The sequence below is a fragment of the Haemaphysalis longicornis genome, unplaced genomic scaffold, assembly GCF_048455015.1.
Source record: "Haemaphysalis longicornis isolate Haplotype H1 unplaced genomic scaffold, Haemaphysalis longicornis Haplotype H1 scaffold_2, whole genome shotgun sequence".
Classification (NCBI taxonomy): Eukaryota; Metazoa; Arthropoda; class Arachnida; order Ixodida; family Ixodidae; genus Haemaphysalis; species Haemaphysalis longicornis.
The window spans coordinates 138715638-138733461 of record NW_027526295.1 but is presented as its reverse complement, the minus strand read 5'-3'; positions in this window follow the sequence as shown (position 1 = coordinate 138733461).

The window sequence follows — 17824 nt, the reverse complement described above, 5'->3', positions numbered from 1 at the left end:
GGGAGCCCTTGGCAACGCTCGATTCGAGGGCTTGGGGCGAATTGTGAGATAATGCGCCGCTTCCTACGCTGCTGAGGAACAGAACAGAACATTTCCTGCATATTTTGAAACTACAGCTCCCGTTGTAGTGAAACAAAGAGATACATGTCTTCCGCCCGCACTTCAATTACGAAATTCATCGCCTATTTTATTCAAAGGGTCGTAACTGGGCTGAGTGCCTGTATTGCAGCCTGTGATTCTGCTGCATGCCTTGCGGGGAAGCAGCCTTCATGGTTACTGTACTCAGCAAAGTGAACGCATGTCCTTTTGTACGGCAATTTATAGCAGTACTTTTTGCGTTATCATTGTTGCTGCGAATGGAAACCGTTTATAAACTTTTTTATGGCTCGACTTGTGAGCTTGCATCAGAACGTGTTGATGCGAGAGCCTTAGTTACCTATGCCGGTCGGAAATCTGTCGTTGATGGCAGGAAAAAAGGCCGACTGCTTACGGGATCAAATATTGCTCAATGGTTGCTCGTAATGACGCCACATTTGTCAGGGGAGCTCCTACAATTAGAGCAAGGGATTGAGTAGAAAAGAAAATTCTGCATAATTTGCACTGGCTGGGATTCGTGCTAGAGTCCTCCAGAATGTGGGAAAAGCACGGAACCGGTTCACCACCACAGCTTTTTTTCTGTATTGCCTGCGACACAATACAGACATTCCGTCCGCAAGTTGACCATATACACTTCAGCCTTTCTTTGGCTGATTTTTCACATGCATACTCCTTCAGACATCCGAGTGCATCAAGAATTTTGTCCGTTGAAGAGGCTCTGGTTGGACCAAAGAACATCACGAATATATATGCTTTCCGTAAACGTTTCGCGCACAGGGGGAGCGTTCACATCTGCGTTATTCACAGCCACTTTCCCCAGGCTGTGGAGTTGAAGCCATGTCATCCCGTCATCAGGTACGCCACTTTCATTTTCTTCGGGTAAATACCGTACTCGACGAGTTCTAGGCACCTCCTTTTAGATACGAAGCACCTCATGCTCGGGCTTGTGTCCCTCCCTCCCTCGTTGTCGTTGTCCGCCGTCCGTACTCTACTACGCATGCGCGTCTCTTCAGCCCCGTCAGCGTTCGGCCTGACGACAGTGCAGACCACTATAAAAAAAATAGTTAGGCGGCGCCCAGTTTCGATCCCACGACTCTGGCCGCAACGGGAGGAACGTGGCGCTCTTTTCACTGCGCTACAAACCGAGACGGGAGCATGTGCTACGAACGCGCCTGATGTCCTTCACTCATTCAAACTACGTCAAGAAGCTACTGACACAACGAACGCACGCGAAGCTGAACATCAATGGAAACGACGAACTGAAAACTAATGGGAACTTCAGTCGACCCCATGGCTGCGTCGCATACTACTCAGGGCTCCCCTATGGGAAGATGGTGTAAATTTTTTAACTGTCATTTGTAACACATCCCCGTGAAGTACTGGACCCCAACGTTCCTGCACAGTCTACGATTTGTGGTCCAGCGAAAGAAAATCCTGTTCATTCATTCATGCACTGTCAAATTGTTCGTGTGCAATGGTTACATAAAAAGACGGTAACTTATGTTTAGTCAGAACTTTCCCGCAACAAATTATATGACAAGTGACGACATCGCCGACGAAATCAACGAAGCCCACTGCGCAGCCCAGATAGCAGGCGATTGCGCACGTAACCTGGCAGTGCCCTCCTCGCAGAGGACCACCTATTCTCCCCCTTCCACTCACCTATGACCACCGTTATTGTTACTACGCTACGCAACCTTTTAAATGCATGCCCACTCCCGTGCAATATGCAACCCCATTGCCATGCCGACTGCTTTGATTGATTGATTGGTTGATTGATTGATTGATTGATTGATTGATTGATTGATTGATTGATTGATTGATTGATTGATTGATTGATTGATTGATTGATTGATTGATTGATTGATTGATTGATTGATTGATTGATTGATTGAGTGATTGATTGTGGGGTTTAACGCGCCGACGCAACGCAGGCGATGAGGCGCGCCGTAGTGGAGGGCTCCGGATTAATTTTGACCACCAGGGGATCTTTAACGTGCGCCGAAATCTCGTACACACGGGCGTTTTTGCTTTTCGCCTCCATCAGAAAAGCGGCCGCCGCGGCCGGGAATCGAACCCGCGACCTGCCATGCCGACAGCCAGCTAGCCAGGGCAAGACTTACGTCGGCTCAACTAGCTACAACTATAAACAGGCTTTCGTCACAACATCAGCCTTGCCTCTCGACGCCCTTCAGCTCTTCCCCCCTCCACCGGACGCACTCACGATACATAGCACATCATCGACCACTGCGGAGGAGGTGGCCATCGCGTTTGCCTTAGTATAGTCGTCCACACGAGCGTTTCCAGATGGCGGAATACGGGACGAGATTGTGAAAAATGTAATGAAATTTTGGAGTTGCTGGTGTTGAGATGCCGGTACGGCTACTGGTGAAAATATTGCGCGACTGCTTTAAACTACAGTTTCTTTTGCCTGAATGGAAGCTTTTTCAGCTCCTAAACACCAAGAGCCACTGACATTATTGGGATGCAAGCGAATTTCTAGTGTGTTCGATAAGTATTTTGCGATTACACCACTGCTTGAAAGTTATGAAAACGCCAGTGTGATGATTTTGTATTTCGGACGAACTGCAGGGAATAACATCCTCGGGAATACTTTACGCAGGACCCACCATCAGCATTCCCCCTCTAATAAATAAAATTTGTGACAGCTAGAAACGCTGTGTATTTCATGTTGATTGTGCAATAACAAGCCAGTTGTTGAATCCTCACATATTAACTTGACAGAAATATACATTGCAGCAGACCTTGTTCGAATATAAACATAGGAGAAAAGAACAGCGAGGGCGGCAAATGTCTGTACGAGTATGCCAAAATAAAATGGAGTGCTCTGTAGAATTAATCAGCACCAGCGTTGCACGGAGGTCATCACCATCATTAACGCCTTCACCATTGCGCCATCGGCACGCACTCGCGCTAGGTCGTCTTCTCATCCGCCATTGAACCATCCGACCCCTCGGTCACTCACTCCCTTGTCTAAAGGCCTCTTTCGTCCTCAGTGGTTCAATGAAAAGACATTGCGACGGATATGAATAAGAAATTTCATTTCACTTCTCAAAAACATTTTTTTTCTGATTTAATTTTCTTTGCTGATTTGCAGATGTATTTAAGTAACCACATCCGTTTTTTTAATGATAGATGTCATCAAGCCACCCCTTCGTTATAGGATCGATGATGGTGTGCTATAAGCAACAAAACAATCTTCAAGGCTCTGTTTTGATGAACTGCATGCACAGAAATGATACAGACGCAGGAAATACGTTGTAGCAGGCGTATGCTAGTGAATTCTGGTGAAATATTGACGAGGGGCGGGTGCAGAAGTATCTTTCTCTTTCCAATCTGGCAACGCTGTCGCTGTTCCACACCCAGATTCGGCCTTTCGGACTCTCCCCAATCTCCTTAAAATCCATTCCCATAGAGCACTCTCGCACCCAGTGGCCCTGCTCTGGACTCCGGCCCCCACAGGCAGAGGGGCCCACCGTTCAGCTCGAGCTCTTGTCACCTAAACCGGCCCCCCTTTTTTTGATCCCACATACAGCCCCGCTTTAAATATATGGTGCTGTTCCTTCTCCTTTTCCTCCCTCAAACTTGATTGGTTGAGTGTGTACGACACAGGACTCCGACCAGTTGTGATCTGTTGATTTATGTGAATTTCCCTTTACCCGCATCAAGTGAGTATAGCATAATCACTGACTTCCATTAAGGGACGGCGAGGACAAATTTTTGTTTGCAGTGTATTCTGTGAGGTCTACTTGACTTCATGAACTTTGCAAGAACTTGATCAGAAGAGCTTAGCTTTACTGAACTGAGCAGTGAGTTTGAGTATATCGAAATGTCTTCTAAGAACAGTACCTTCGGCGAAAAGGAATGGCCGGCGCTCATATAAGGCGTCAACCACTCCTATTTTTTCGTCATGTAATAAATAAAGAAGAAAGACTCCGACCCGTGTACATCCACAGCAGCTGCAAAATATGTTGGCGCACACAATAGGGGGTTTATAAATAGGTGGCCCCGACACTCTATGGTCCCCAAGCGCCTTGGGTCCCGTAGCGCATGCGCAGAACCCAAGCCGTCCATGGTGTTGTGGGTTTGCGTTTAACGCGCACGCTATTTTGCCGAAATAGCGGGCGCCCCAAAGCTGTCCCCTAGAGGAGCTTGCGTTTCTTGCGCCGCTCTCGCAGGCAACGAGACTACGCGTGACCATGGCTGAAACGAAACCTGCAGCTCGTTTCTTGATCCACGCGATCAACTACAACGATCGCCGAGATGAATTTGTAGATTTCGCCCGTCGTTCTCAAGAAATTGATACAGCAGGCAATCGTGAAGCGTTTTCTGCCCTCGGAAACGGTCCGCGCAAACACGCGGGGTGCGCCTAACCACTCGGCCCACGAAGCTGAAGCTGCAAAGTACCGCTATATCCACTCCACAGTTCAACAGTAATGTTTTCGCATTCACTGCATAAAGAATGCTTAGGTGACCTAGAGTTCTGACTGCGCAAAAAACACATTAAATGTAGAATGCGAGTTTCCAATGGCATATGCGCGAAATTTAAATTTATAATACGAGCTGGCTGGGGGCCGCGAAATAAAAGACGACTCGCTCCCAGGGAATCTTCACGAAGTCCCTTTGCAAAAAAAGAGAAATAAAGAAGGAACTGTGATTCATTATGGTTTCTCCATTCTACCGTGTGAGTAAATTTCTGCCCTATCTATGTTAAAAATTTTTGGGTGTTTCCGCTCCATGTCTTGTATTTCCACACAAGCTGAAACATTATGCAAAATATTAAAGCCGTTCCACTCAATGTGAAAGCTGTCGGAAGTGCAGAGCAGTGATTCTTCATAATGGGCTGTAGCGTGGTTATCCGCTCACTGCTACCACCCAATGAAAATTCAAATTCCCGCCTCCGCTGTGCCCGCGCGCCCCCTGCCCGAAACAGCGCAAGCGGGAGTTCTGTTCTTTTTCTGCTTACTTTTCCTCCTGCACGTGCCAGCATTGCATTGCCACTTGCGTTGCCCTTACTATCGTAAAAACCAACCCAACGAGCGTTCTTAACTAAACGAACGTGGGCGCTGACGGTTAATTACGCATATTTTTGCCTCAAATGTACCTGCAGTTTTCTTTGGGCTAAACAACGCGGAGATGTATTGCAAGCGCCAGCGGCTCACGAATTTCGAATGCTTATGACTATATAAACTCCTTCGTTTTCGAAGCCTCTGGGTTACGCCGCAACGAAGTCGCTACGACGGAACGCGGGTCCAGTGAGCGAGCTACGATAACAAGGCAAGCCCCTAAAGTGTTCTGCACTTAAAGCCCAATATCGAAGATTGTGGAAATCTGTACTGCCACACCGTTCGAAACAGCGTACCGCCGGCACCCACATTTTTCTTTAATGGGTACAGGCGTCCCCGGTCTAGTGCGGATTCTTGAAAGGAGAGTTCACGTCTGGAAAGCTGCCTTTACCCTTGCGAGGGGCCCCTCATCCTTGTCCATCTGGCGGCGCCCCTGGACATCATGCCGCCTTGCGCAATTGCCGAGGGTGAAAGAGCCTGGCGGCATGTCCTGCCACAGTCGATTGCGAGTTGAGCGTCCATCATGGCTGTGGAAGGCACCATGTGCATTTGTGTGCCTTGGTGGCGCCAGGCCCAGTAAAATAGGTACAAGGGACTCCCCGGCGTACCACTCCACCCTTGTACGGGACTACACCACTTGGGAAGTTCACCGGGCTTGCACGGGAAGTCGCCCCTATGAAAAGGAGCGGCTGCCGAAAACTTGCTGCGTGAAGGTGGCATGAAGGGTAGACTTACCCAAGTCCAGCCACCCCTATTCATTCCGCGTATCCGGTGGTACATGAATTCGAACCCGGTACCTCCCGCATACGAGGCGAGTGCTGTGCCTTCGAGCCATCGCTGCGGTTAAAACTTACGACCCCTTCAGCGGGGGCATTTCCCGACTAATTCAGGTAACTTCCTAAGCACGAGATCCCCAGTTCAGGGGGTGCTTGTACCATTTTGTTCTGGTTAGTGCCCAGCGGTACCGAAGTACCTACCACCATCTTGTAACCAATGATAAGGTCCGTAGTGGTATTGCGGTTTCCAGGATCCCCCGCATGGTAGGCGCTGGTACCCATTTTTATTCTGGAGAGTTACCATCAGCTCAATTCTGGGAGCAGGAGCCTTCTAGGTCTGCATCAGCGGTAGGACGTTTCCAAGCCCCTTGCCTTCTGCCGAGACACTACGGGGAAAGGGCACTCCAACCCTTTCAACTGGTGGGAGCCAAGCGGTCCCTCACCCCGCACGAAGGGGTTCGAAGGACCTCCCGCATGGTCTTCCACGGCTGCTTGTGGTCAAGCTTCAGGCGTTAATTCCCACGTTCAAGGCATCCAGAGGCTGCAGGATCTGGAACGCACCTGGATTAGACAACAATGCTTCAATAGGAGGCACCTAGGCCTCCGGTAACAAACAATGGCGAGTGCTCATACCCCGGGGATGCCTGGTGTTCGGCATTGACCGTAGCGCCCCTAGAAAATGTGGGGTCGGATAGATACACGAGCGTGCCTTTGGACAAAGCATGCGGTTGGTCAGCACTCTCCATGCTGGGGTATCTAGCGGAGAATCGTTCTGTGCGATCCTATACTCGTCAGAAGGCCGTTAGACAGAAAGAAGGGCATTGTAACTACAAAAAATGGAGTGACTGCTCATTAGAAGATGCGTTTCGGGTATGTTGTATGGACAATTTGTAGTTCAAAAATGCTATTTGTTGTTTGTACATTTTTCATTCAACACGTCATCAAGCCCCACAAAGAGGGAAATATTTTTATCTCCTCACTGGGAGATTTTTAGACAAGTTGATGTAGTTCTTAATATTAGTACATCAGAACTGCAGTAAAGACGTACGTAACAGAACAGTTCAACGGACTGTGTTCTCTATGGTGTTTCGTGATCATCATTGTTAGCAGAATAAAAAATTGGCACTCTGCAGGTGGCCGCTGCAAAGTGCCGGAAGGAGAGCTGATCTTGCGAACTGAACAGGCAACGCAGGCCACATTAGCTGCACTCACCAGTGGCGGCCGTCCCTGGTGTCGCATTCCACCAGAATGAGCCAGCTACGAGGAAGGCACGTTGGCTGGCGCATGATTTAACCCGCTGCCGGTTGTCCTCAGTGCCCAGAGGTTCTCCCTCCACTGCGGGAATACGGCCCCTGCAGGAGAGGGAAGAGGGATTCTCCACACGTCGAAGCTTATGCATAGAAACTCGTGATTCTGCCAGGTTCGCAGTCCACCAAACGGTGTGCCTCCCCACGGCTCCTCCTGTTCGAACCGACAGGGGTACCCGTTGGCACTAGCGGTACTAGCGGTTTCCCGCTGTGCCACTCAACCATCTGCCCGGATGGCCTGGTGCGCAAACGCCCCTGACTGTCCTTAAGGGAAACGAGCTGTGCCGAGGCACATCCAAGCCCGCCACACTCACGAGCTTCGATGTACAAGCTCCCCCGCCCTCTCTATTCAAGAGAAGCTAACGCTCTGCAGGAGCCGTATACCCCGCGAAGAGCCAGCAGGCAACCCACGGACACAAGAGGCGCCATCTACACACTCAGACTTCTTCCGCAGCTCGTCTAGCTCAATTCCAGTGGACGGCGCCTGCAACACTTGTGGTGGCGACCGTCACTGGAAGCCAGCTGCAAAGGCCCCGCTCTCCTGCCCAAACCGACAAGACCAGCTCTCCTCCCAGGAAGCACCGCATTAGGGGACTTCTGCCCGAGAAGCCACTCAGAGGACTTGCCCAAGAGTGGCCAAGCGGGACTTCTGCCCGGTGTGCCACGCAGAGGACCTGCCCATGCGCGGCACAGCAGGGCTTCTGCCTGGAGCTCCATCCAGAGGACTTGCCCAAGGACGGAACAACAGGACTTCTGCCCAAGACACCGCTCAGAGGACTTGCCCAAGAGCGGCGTAGTGGGACTTTTGCCCGAATGCCGGCCAGAGCACTTCCCTAGGCCAGCGAAACGGGACTTTTGCCCCTAATGCGAGCAGTTCGGAGGACCAGCCCAAGAACAGCTCGGTGCTTCCATAGTTACCTATGATGTTAGGTACGTTATATATTTTTCGCGAATGGTGTGGTGGAGCACCTGGTGGCTACACTCCCACTGCCACCATGGCCTGTATCACCAATGCACTCAGCCACAACATCCGATGACGAAGCACTGGCGGCATTTTAGGAAGAGCAGCCACAGGAAGCATCGTTGCATTAAAGCGCAGAGAACTGGTGTAGTACGCGAAGTGGTGCGGTCTTGAATGAGAGAGAATAAGCTTTTCTTATTTAGAAAAAAATTCAATTGCAGTCTTCGGGGTTGGCTTCCTCAGTACAGGACACCTTGCGTTCAGGCCGCATCAACAGCCCTCTCCACCAGCTGGCGCTGATCCTCGAGGATGGAGTTGGCCAAGGCACTGTGCCAATGCTCACAGGTGGAATAGAGGACAAAGAGAAATAAACGACCCTATGAAGCAAAAACAAACAAAATATGAATATGCCTATAAAGCAGTTAACCTTGGAAAAGAGTTCTTAATCCAGGGCCCCTTGAGACCGTCCGGCCTTTTGGGCTCTCTTCCCCAGCCAAAGCTGATCGTGAGGGTCCGATTTAGAAACTGCTCTCTCTCAGTGATCAGGGGAAGGGAAGTGTAGGGGCGTAGGTTGGGGTATCACAGGCGCATATAATATGGTAGGGGTGCCCGGAGCCTCGTAGCAGTGGCATTGCGAGGAGTACAGGGTGGGAGCCAGAATATGGGCTCTAGTTGCGTGGGGAAAGGTGTTGGTTTGGATACCTCGAATGTTGCGTTATTGTTCTTTTGGGAGGTTTTTGTGTGGATGAGGGTACATTGTTCGCTGCAGGCGGTAGTACCTCACAATGTCTTTTAAGTACAAGAAGTTCCTGCTCGCCTAACTCCTGAATCAGATCTCGGGCATGCTGATGGCCAGCAGTGTTGCCGGGCACGTCGGCATGGGCTGGAGCCCAGATAATCCTTACGCGGTGTTGTGGAGGATGCTGCAATGGAATTTGTGTGGCGGGCGGTGAGATGAAGCCGCTAGAGAAAGCTATACATGCTAGTTTGACGTCCGTGATAGTGATCTCTGCAGGGGTTTGGGTAATTGCTGGGGCAACGGCCACTACTTCTGCCTGTAGTGCACGGGTGGAACGAATTGATGCGCTTGTAGGAAGGCTTGAGCTGTCGTAGCTCTCCTTTCGGGGTAGGAGCTAGGCTGCTCTGTGTATGCTGTGGTGGCGTTGTGGCCGTAGCGTTTGAAGATAGCTTCCGCTCTGGCGTCTCTGCGGTGTCAGATGCATGTTCCGGGGCAGTGGGGCCACATCAATGAATTGGCGAATCTCATGCGGAATCTCAGTCGCATCGGCCGGCGGTGTTGAATCGGTGAGCGCAAGCACAGTAGGTCAGAATTGTTCTGCCGGTTGAAGTCGAGCTGAGGCGTAATAATTGGTTCATATGATGAGCTTCGAAAAGTTCATCCAAGGTATTATAAACACCCAAATGTAGAAGTTTCTGCATCGAGGTGCTGACGGGTATCCCAAAGCCAGCTTGCATGCATTGCGTACGATAGTTTCTACCTTGTCCTTTGAGAGAACAGCTTGTGACGGGGAAGTGGGACTTGGTTACAACCTTTTACAATGTGATAGGGTGTCCCGGGGGCATCGCAGATCGCAGAAGCGGCACTGCGAAGGGAAACATGTAGGAGTGACTTCTGGTGGCCGCGAAGATTCATGGTGCTGGACACCACAAGCGCGAAGGTTCCGGTTTCGATTCCCGGCCGTAACGCCTGCTTTTCTGTGGTGAGAGGCACAAAGAAGCGCTGCTGTGTCGACATTTCCTTGCACAAGAAGGGTCTGTAGGGGTTCGATTTTGTAAGTATCCTTTTTCAGATACTGTTCTTTTAACCAGAACGTCTGTCGAAATAAGCCGGGCTAGAGCAGGATGGCGGAGCGGAGGACAATAATAACGTGCTAACGTCCCGGAAGTATTCACCCAATGACGCAGTATTTGCCATACTCATGTAGAATGCATTTACTTTTGACCCGTTTTGCATTTACCCCGTTTGCGACGACTTTGAGGCGGCTTTCGCTCCATGACTGCCGAGGAGCAAGTGTTGTGTGCGCTGCGGTTTTAGGCGACGAGAACCTTCCACGGAAGCGTTGGTAGCGAACGCACCGGCGACCGACCTCAGTCGACAGCGTAAGAATATCTTACACCGTGGTCGACAGTCAGCCTTTGTGTGCGCAATAGGATTACTGCTGACATGTTTCTTGCTTTTTAGGTGGTTCGCCGGACATGGCTTCCGCAGGTTCTACCATGAGTTTATCCGTCTGCAGCCGGAGCGTGCGCTTCAGTCACGACCGCTCTGTGGAAACGATGTTTCCATCAAATGCCCGTGCTTCAGTTATCGACTGCTAGCAAAACTTTCCAATAAGGTGTTGCATGACCGTGCGCTTCATTGATCGTCAGCGCGCAGACGATTTCTCTTGGGGCGTTGCGTGCCATACCATTCTTGCGAAAACTTTACTTGCAGGATAGTATGTAGTCAACGATGTGTGTCTTTTATCGGAGGTGATCTTGAGGCATTTTATTGGGTTTTGTCCAGCGTCTTTGTCGTCTGGAAGCAAGCGGATCATGCAATGCTTGCTAAGAAAAAAATTGTGACCAAAAAAACAGCATGACGCCAGAAGGAGGGTGAAGTTATAGAGTTCATAAAAAAAATACTGTAGAGAGCTTCGTCGAACAGAGCTGTGAAGAGCAAAGTGAAATAAAGAAAACAAATTTGAAAATCTGTGGTTGTTGCTATTCCTTTCTTCGTACCACATGCCAATTGAGTGACTTTCCCGCAATTGAGAGCTTTGAGGAGCGAATGGGCTCGGTTTTGAAAATTCACAAAACTGTGAATTGGAAAAGTTAAAGGTGCAGAAAATGCTTGCCGCGTGACACGTGAGCGTGATGGCAGATGAGAAGGGCAGGTGCACACCAGCCGCACAGAAGCCCGACTACGGGGAAACTGTGCTGTGTGCGACTCTTCTTGCTGACGAGTTCACCACGAAATGAAAGAGAAGAAACTGATATTAACACGGTGTAGCAGAAAAAAAGCCGGTCGAGGTAATGCCAAAATTCATGGCGGAAGACAAAAAATAAAAACAAGGAAAAATACGCAAGTGGAATATATAAGAACTATCGCAAAGTCAATAAGCATCGCAAGTGCAATGTATCAGTTGTTATTTAACATCGCCAAGCTTTCTCCTTCAAATCACGTAAGCAGACTGAAGTGTCCCTAGAAAATTTCGTATCTGAAAGCGGGCGGAGGGTTCCGATAACACCAAGCAGCAATTACTTTGAATGTGGGGGGTTTCCTTCACCCGCTTTCTTTTTTTGCCCGTCGGCCTTAGTCACGTGATTGCATTGTCTTCCACCGACGGCAGAAATTGGCAGAAACTGCTTCTTAGGACAGCGAATTTCAAATAAAAATCTCATACGAACGCCTAAAATAATAGAACGCATTATCTTCGTAGTGAAATAGAGAATAAAAAATTCCGCCACCTTCCCACGAGGGGAACGCTGGCGTGATGCAAGGCATCTCACGGGGTTCAATTTGCGTTTCCGTTATGTTGGTTACCCAAATGTGGTTGAAGTGTAGTGAACCTTAAATGATGCTCAATCCCACGTAGAGTTCCGAGTACGTAAAGACCGTCTTCATCGGAAGATTCAACGGAGTCGTCGTCGTCAAGCTAAGCACGAGCAAAGTCAAGCGGAGTCGAGCAACCGTGTCAAGCGAAAGCACGCGCTTAACTGAACGGGCGCCGAACACTCGCCGCTTTATATGCGCGCTTCAAGGAGAGGAGACAGCGGAGGAAAGTTGCGCATGCGCACACATGCGCGGCGCCGGAGCACATGCGAACGTAGACGAACCACGCCAGCTGTTGTTATGATAATGAGCCGGAGAGAGCGCATAACGCATAGCTGTCGGAGAGAAGAAGGTAGGAGAGTCTGCGCATGCGTAATGAGGAGTGCGGACTACGCCGGTCAACGCGGGACAGGCCGAGTGTAAGAGATGCCTTGTATCTAATAAAATAAAAGCGCGATAAAGTAATGTAGTTGGATTTGCTTGCCCTCAGTAACCACTAGTGTAGCAGTGAAGCGACAGAACGCAGTGAAAGATGCGCAACGCCCTAGTCACGCCTCCTTGGAACGCGCTGCCGTGGACCGGTTACGTCATCCCAATAATCAGCAGATAGCATGAATTGCATTTTTACAGCGCTTGAACTCCGCCTCGAAATATTATCATTACGTTACGTGGGTGTAGCTAGAGCTCGTTTTCCCCGAGTTCCGCTCAATCTCGGGCCTTCTTGTATATATAGTCCCCCAGATCAACCAATTAGTGCGCTAAGGTCTGCAAATTTGATGCGTGGCGAGGGTCAGCACATGATTTCGGTATGTACGGGACCTGCGCAGGAAAATAGCGCGGGGCGTGCATCACGTTTTGCTTTGCGCGATGTTTATCTGCCGAGAGGCAGCGAAAACGTTATAAATAGACATTAGATTTTAGTACTTCGGATTGGGATGTTAACGTACTACTATAAGTACGAACTCCAAGGTAGCATAAAGAAGATTTTTTTACACAATGGCCAATTTCACAAATAGATCTGAACTGCTTGATAAAAAGTTTCTTCAGCGTATTAAATAGGCCCGCCGAGCATGCAGTAAATCCCCAGAAAGAAAGGCACAACAGGCGGGGATATATGACACCACTGCCGCCTTAAGATATTCTTGCGTTAACGACACTCCCCACATTTAAACTGTATGACCCCCCCCCCCCCCTTCCCACCCCTTTTCTAAAATGTTTTCTAACGACTTTAGAAAAGAGCTGCAAGAACAGGACAAAAGGTAAAGGCTTTTTATAGATAGCGTATGGCCTAAGCTTTTATAGAATTGCGCTGAATTTCCGCGTATGGTTCATGTACAGCGCAATTACATAAGGTTGAACCTAAGCTGGATGTGCCTGTATCTTAAGATACGGCAACTTTGGGACATCTTCATTTTCCTCGCTTTCCTGTGAAATAAAAAAAAATGGCGCAGCAGAGCTGACGGCCCCTCTCCCTTCGCCGGAGACCTGGCTGATGCACCTTACATGTATTTCCCAAATTGCCGCTGAAAGTTCTCCATGACTTGCAGGGCCGTATTGCTTCGTCTGCATGGCTTTCACATCTCTCCCAAAGTGGACCGCGTTATCATGCGCCAGAACCCACGGCAAAATCCAAAGCCAACGCCCGCGTTACGAACGCAAAGAAAATGCTTCGCGCCTGGAATGCGGTGGCAGTTCAATCGGACAGACGCCGGTTCCATAACGCTAGCGACCCAGGTTCGACTGCGAACACGGCAAGCGTTTTTTTTTTTTTTTCTTTCCAATTGGCTGCACGTATTACTGTTTCCCGTCGCTGCTAACCCCGTTCCCCTCAGGCCTTTGGGGCGGCCCAATGGTTAGGTTGCCAGTTTCACGGTGCAAAGGTCTTGGGTTAATTTCTCTGGACCTCCCTAACCACTTGTTTTTAAAGCAAAGCTTAACTATTTTCGTCCAGCGGTTTCGCAGAGGACGCGCAAGGTAACCTTTCGACCGGAGAGAGAGAGAATCAACTTTTACTGAGCCCTTTAAAGAAGGCGTGTGCGCGCAGGCACCAGATGGGTTGGTTCCCTAGTCACGGGACCCGTATGTGTCCAGCAGCTCCTGGCCCCTGGCCACAAGTCCGTACTGAGTGGCGAAGTCGGGGCTGGACAGCAAGGTCTCCCATCGCTCGAGGGGGTTGAGGATAGGGGTGGGGGGAAGGTAAGGTGGGGGGATCTTGAGTTCCTATGATGTGCGCGAGAGTGCCTCTCTTCTCCTTGCAGAATGGGCACGAGCTGTCGTGCTCAGCCGGGTACATCGTGTTCAGGAGCACGAGATGGGCTAGCGACCCCGCTGGCATGCGATGAACGATCGTCTGCTGTCGTCTGTCCAGCTGCGGATGGAGACCGGGAAGCCTACATCGCTCGTTTCGGTACAATTGGACTATGCCTTTGTAGCTCGTGGCGGGGTGCGGTAGCTGGTCTTGGGCCCAGATTGACATTTCTTGGGCGTGGTGGTCGGCAAGGAGGTTTTCTTCCACCTGCGAGTGAGCCGGGACTCACACGAGCTTGATCGCTCGTCCCGGTGGTCTTCGTTTGTTTAGAATGGATAGTGCTGCGGGAGACACTCTCCCCCTCCGGTAGCGCGCGTACGCCGCCTTGGAGTCGGTTACCACGGTCTTCGCCTCCGGCGTAGCCAGGGCGAGGGCCACGGCCACCTCTTCTGCTTCGGCCGGGTCCGTTGTGCGCACCGATGCACTAGTGATCAGCTTGTCGATGGTTGCGACGACCGCCCTTGCCTTCATGCGGTGTTTCGGTAGCGAAGCGTCGACGTAGAGTACCCGAGGGTTCTCTTCCAGCTGCCAGGCCAAAGCTTTGGCCCGCGCCGATCGCCTCTCGTCGTGCTTTCCCGCTTGCATGTTACGGGGGAGGGGTTTAGTCTCAATTGATTCTTGCCACTCCTTGGGGACCGCCACCGTCTTTGGCTGTCGAGTGGCAAGAATCAGACACACCCCCGGCGACACTCCCTTCGCAGCGCATCGCGTGATTCGCCGGGCCCGCTGTTGGCGCTGCGCCCCAGGCCCGTCATTTTGCGACTTTGCGGCGGCGGCCGCTACGGGAGCGGCCGCTCAGCTGATCAACAACCGACCAAAACCGCCGCCTTCCACGCATGCGCCGCGGCTGGTTCGTCTCGCGATATGCGCCTCATCTTGAGCCACGTTCGCCGTGAAAGAGGAACGCCCAGTGCGCCGAGAATGAAAGCGAGGCCGGGCCTCCTTCTGTGAGCGTTGCACGAGACCAAACGGCTTTGAGCCGTGGTCGGCAGTACAGCTACATCAAAGGTTAACCAAGCGAAACCAAGACTCAACCAGACTAAGCCAAGCTTTTGTTTTGCATGTCCAAGGTTAGCTGAACTAAGCCGCAACAATTTTTTTTTTCTTGAGGCTTCGGCGTTTTTTGGTGCGACAGACGGAAGAGGCTCGGCCTAAATAGCTCTGCTGTTAGAATAGTCTACTTGGGTTATTTGCTTATTCCGAACGCCTGATAATTTGGTTGACAAGCAATAAACAGAATCCGCCTACCCTCTACTTAAGGGTGTGCCGCCCAAGCACAGAATGGATTCCAGTTCCGTGTTTTCCAAGGCTATGTGTTAATTTTTGATAGCTAGGTAATATGTCATTGCACTACATTTCTAGGGAGACATTAAACACTGCCTTTTCATGCATAAACTCGATTCCTGCAACTATCAGCCTCAACTAAAAAGATTGTGAATAATGTAAGATTTAGCAAGTTGGGAGGCTGGCTTCAAAATTCACGGTTAGTCATTCATATAGGTTCAAAAACTTTTGGGCCTCCCTACCGTGTGATACTGTTTCTCATTTCATCAACCTCAAAATTTTCATTAACACGCCGTGAGTTATTTTGTGTATGTGCCGAACTGTTTCCCTAGTCTCTGCTTGAGCATTTGATCGAGGCTCACGTCCTTTTCCTGCAGCGCTTTCCAAACGACGTAGCTTCACTGCATGAGCCCCTCCCAGGCTACCGCCGTGTTGGGCGGGTGTTTCAGGAATCGAGCCTGCCGATGTCAACACTCCGCTGCTGCGTTCAGACGCGTGTAATAATTACCGCCATCTAAGGTCGTTCAGTGACTATAAAATGTGCAAGACGTGCGGCTGCGTCCCGACTTCAGTTTACGGAGAATTTATATCGTGAGGGCCGGGCCAGCCTACGGCTTGTTTCCGTGCTGCCGATTCGGCCTGCTCTCCGGTGGCCAGAGAACTCTGCAGCATATAATGTTAGCACGATTAGCACACTTGTGGCGAAGTCAGCTGCAAACAATTATTCGTTGCAATGAATGTACGAACGTCTACGCTCACCTTTGTTGGAGTTCTGAGCTGGCTCCGTTTCTACTGCGTCGACAGTCGCCCACCGAGAATTCTTGTACCTACACTGTACGACAACAAAACCGGCATGGCACGCGGAGTTTGTCTATTTTCCGCGCAGCTCAGGTCATCGAGAATCTACCCCAGCAAAACAGTACGACCATACTTCGGCCGCACCAAAATATTCCAGAATTATTTGATTTCCCCGAACTCTGTTGAACAGTGGAATCGCTTGCCGGGCTCGGTTAGGGAAAGTATTAGTGTTAGTGCCTTTAAAAGTGCTTTGATTGGTCATCTTTTGTAACCCTGTCCTGCTTGAGCAGCGATGCTACCTAGAGTATTTCTAAATAAATTAATTAATAAATTATGAAGATGCATTATTTTTTGTTACTTCTCTCGCCTTCACCAAAGTCGCTTAGGGCATGCGCAGTACATACGGATCATTCACTTGCAATATGCATAGAAGCAGGCAGTCTGGTGTCAACGACTGTACGTGGATGTATCTAGGCTATGGAAAGTGAGAACAATGGAGTGCTTGTTTGCGTGCGTGTGCGCTGCCTGTATTAGCTGGCCGTATGAGAGTCACAATAAACGTGGCTCTGACTCAGCCCGTGGCGGCTCACACCAGTGACACGGAACCAATGCTCGTGTCGGGTCTATCCGGACGCGCATAGACGGAGACGATGTTCCTTGGGGAATGGTACATGGTGGGGGTGGTTGCGATTTGCGGGAAAGGAAAAGGAAAAAAAGTCCCAATCATGGGATCGGCCAAACATCGGTGATAGGAATAAAGATCTTATATAACTGCAGGGTCGTGCATACTCCGGCGTAATTTTTCCCTTTATCGTCCTTTCTTCTGCGAACATTCCGTCTACGCAGTTTTAAAGAGAAACTTTCTATGGCAAGGGTTCCGTACATTTTTAAGTGCATAGCACTTTAGGGGCTCGCCTTGTCGTTGTAGCTCGCTCGCTCAACCCAAGTAGATCGATTGACTGATTGTATGATTTGACGCTTCGACGCAACGCAGACGATGAGGCGCGCCGTAGTGGAGGGCCCTGGATGAATTTTGATCCCCTGGGAATCTAAAACGTGCGCCGAAATCTCGTACACACGGGCGTTTTTGCTTTTCGCCTCCATCAGGAAAGCGGCCGCCGCGGCCAGGAATCGAACCTGCGACCTTGGGCTCAGCAGCGCAACGCCTTAGCCACTGAGCCACTGCGGCCGGTGGACCCAAGTAGAGCCGCTCAGCATTCCGTCGTAGCAGCTGTCGTCGCGGCGTTTATGTAGTCGTAAGCGTTCCAAACTCTTGAACCGCTGGTGCTTGTCATACATCTCCACGTTGTTTAGTTTAGCGCAAACAACACTGCAGGTACATTTGAGGCAAAATATGCGTAACAAGCCCGCAGCGCCCGCGTTCATTTAGTTAGGAACGCTGGTTGGGTTGGTTTTTCAAGCGAAAAAAGTGGCCGTGCAACGCCGGCACGTATGGGAGGAAAAGCAAGCGCAAAAAGAACACACCTCCCGCTGTCGCAGTTTCAGGCCGGGGGCGCGTGAGCACTGCGAAGGAGGGAAATTTGAATTGCATTGGGTGGTAGCAGTGAACGGATAACGGCGCTACAGCCCATTATGGCGAATCACTGCTCTGCACTTTCTACAGCTTTCACATGGAGGGCAACGGCTTTAA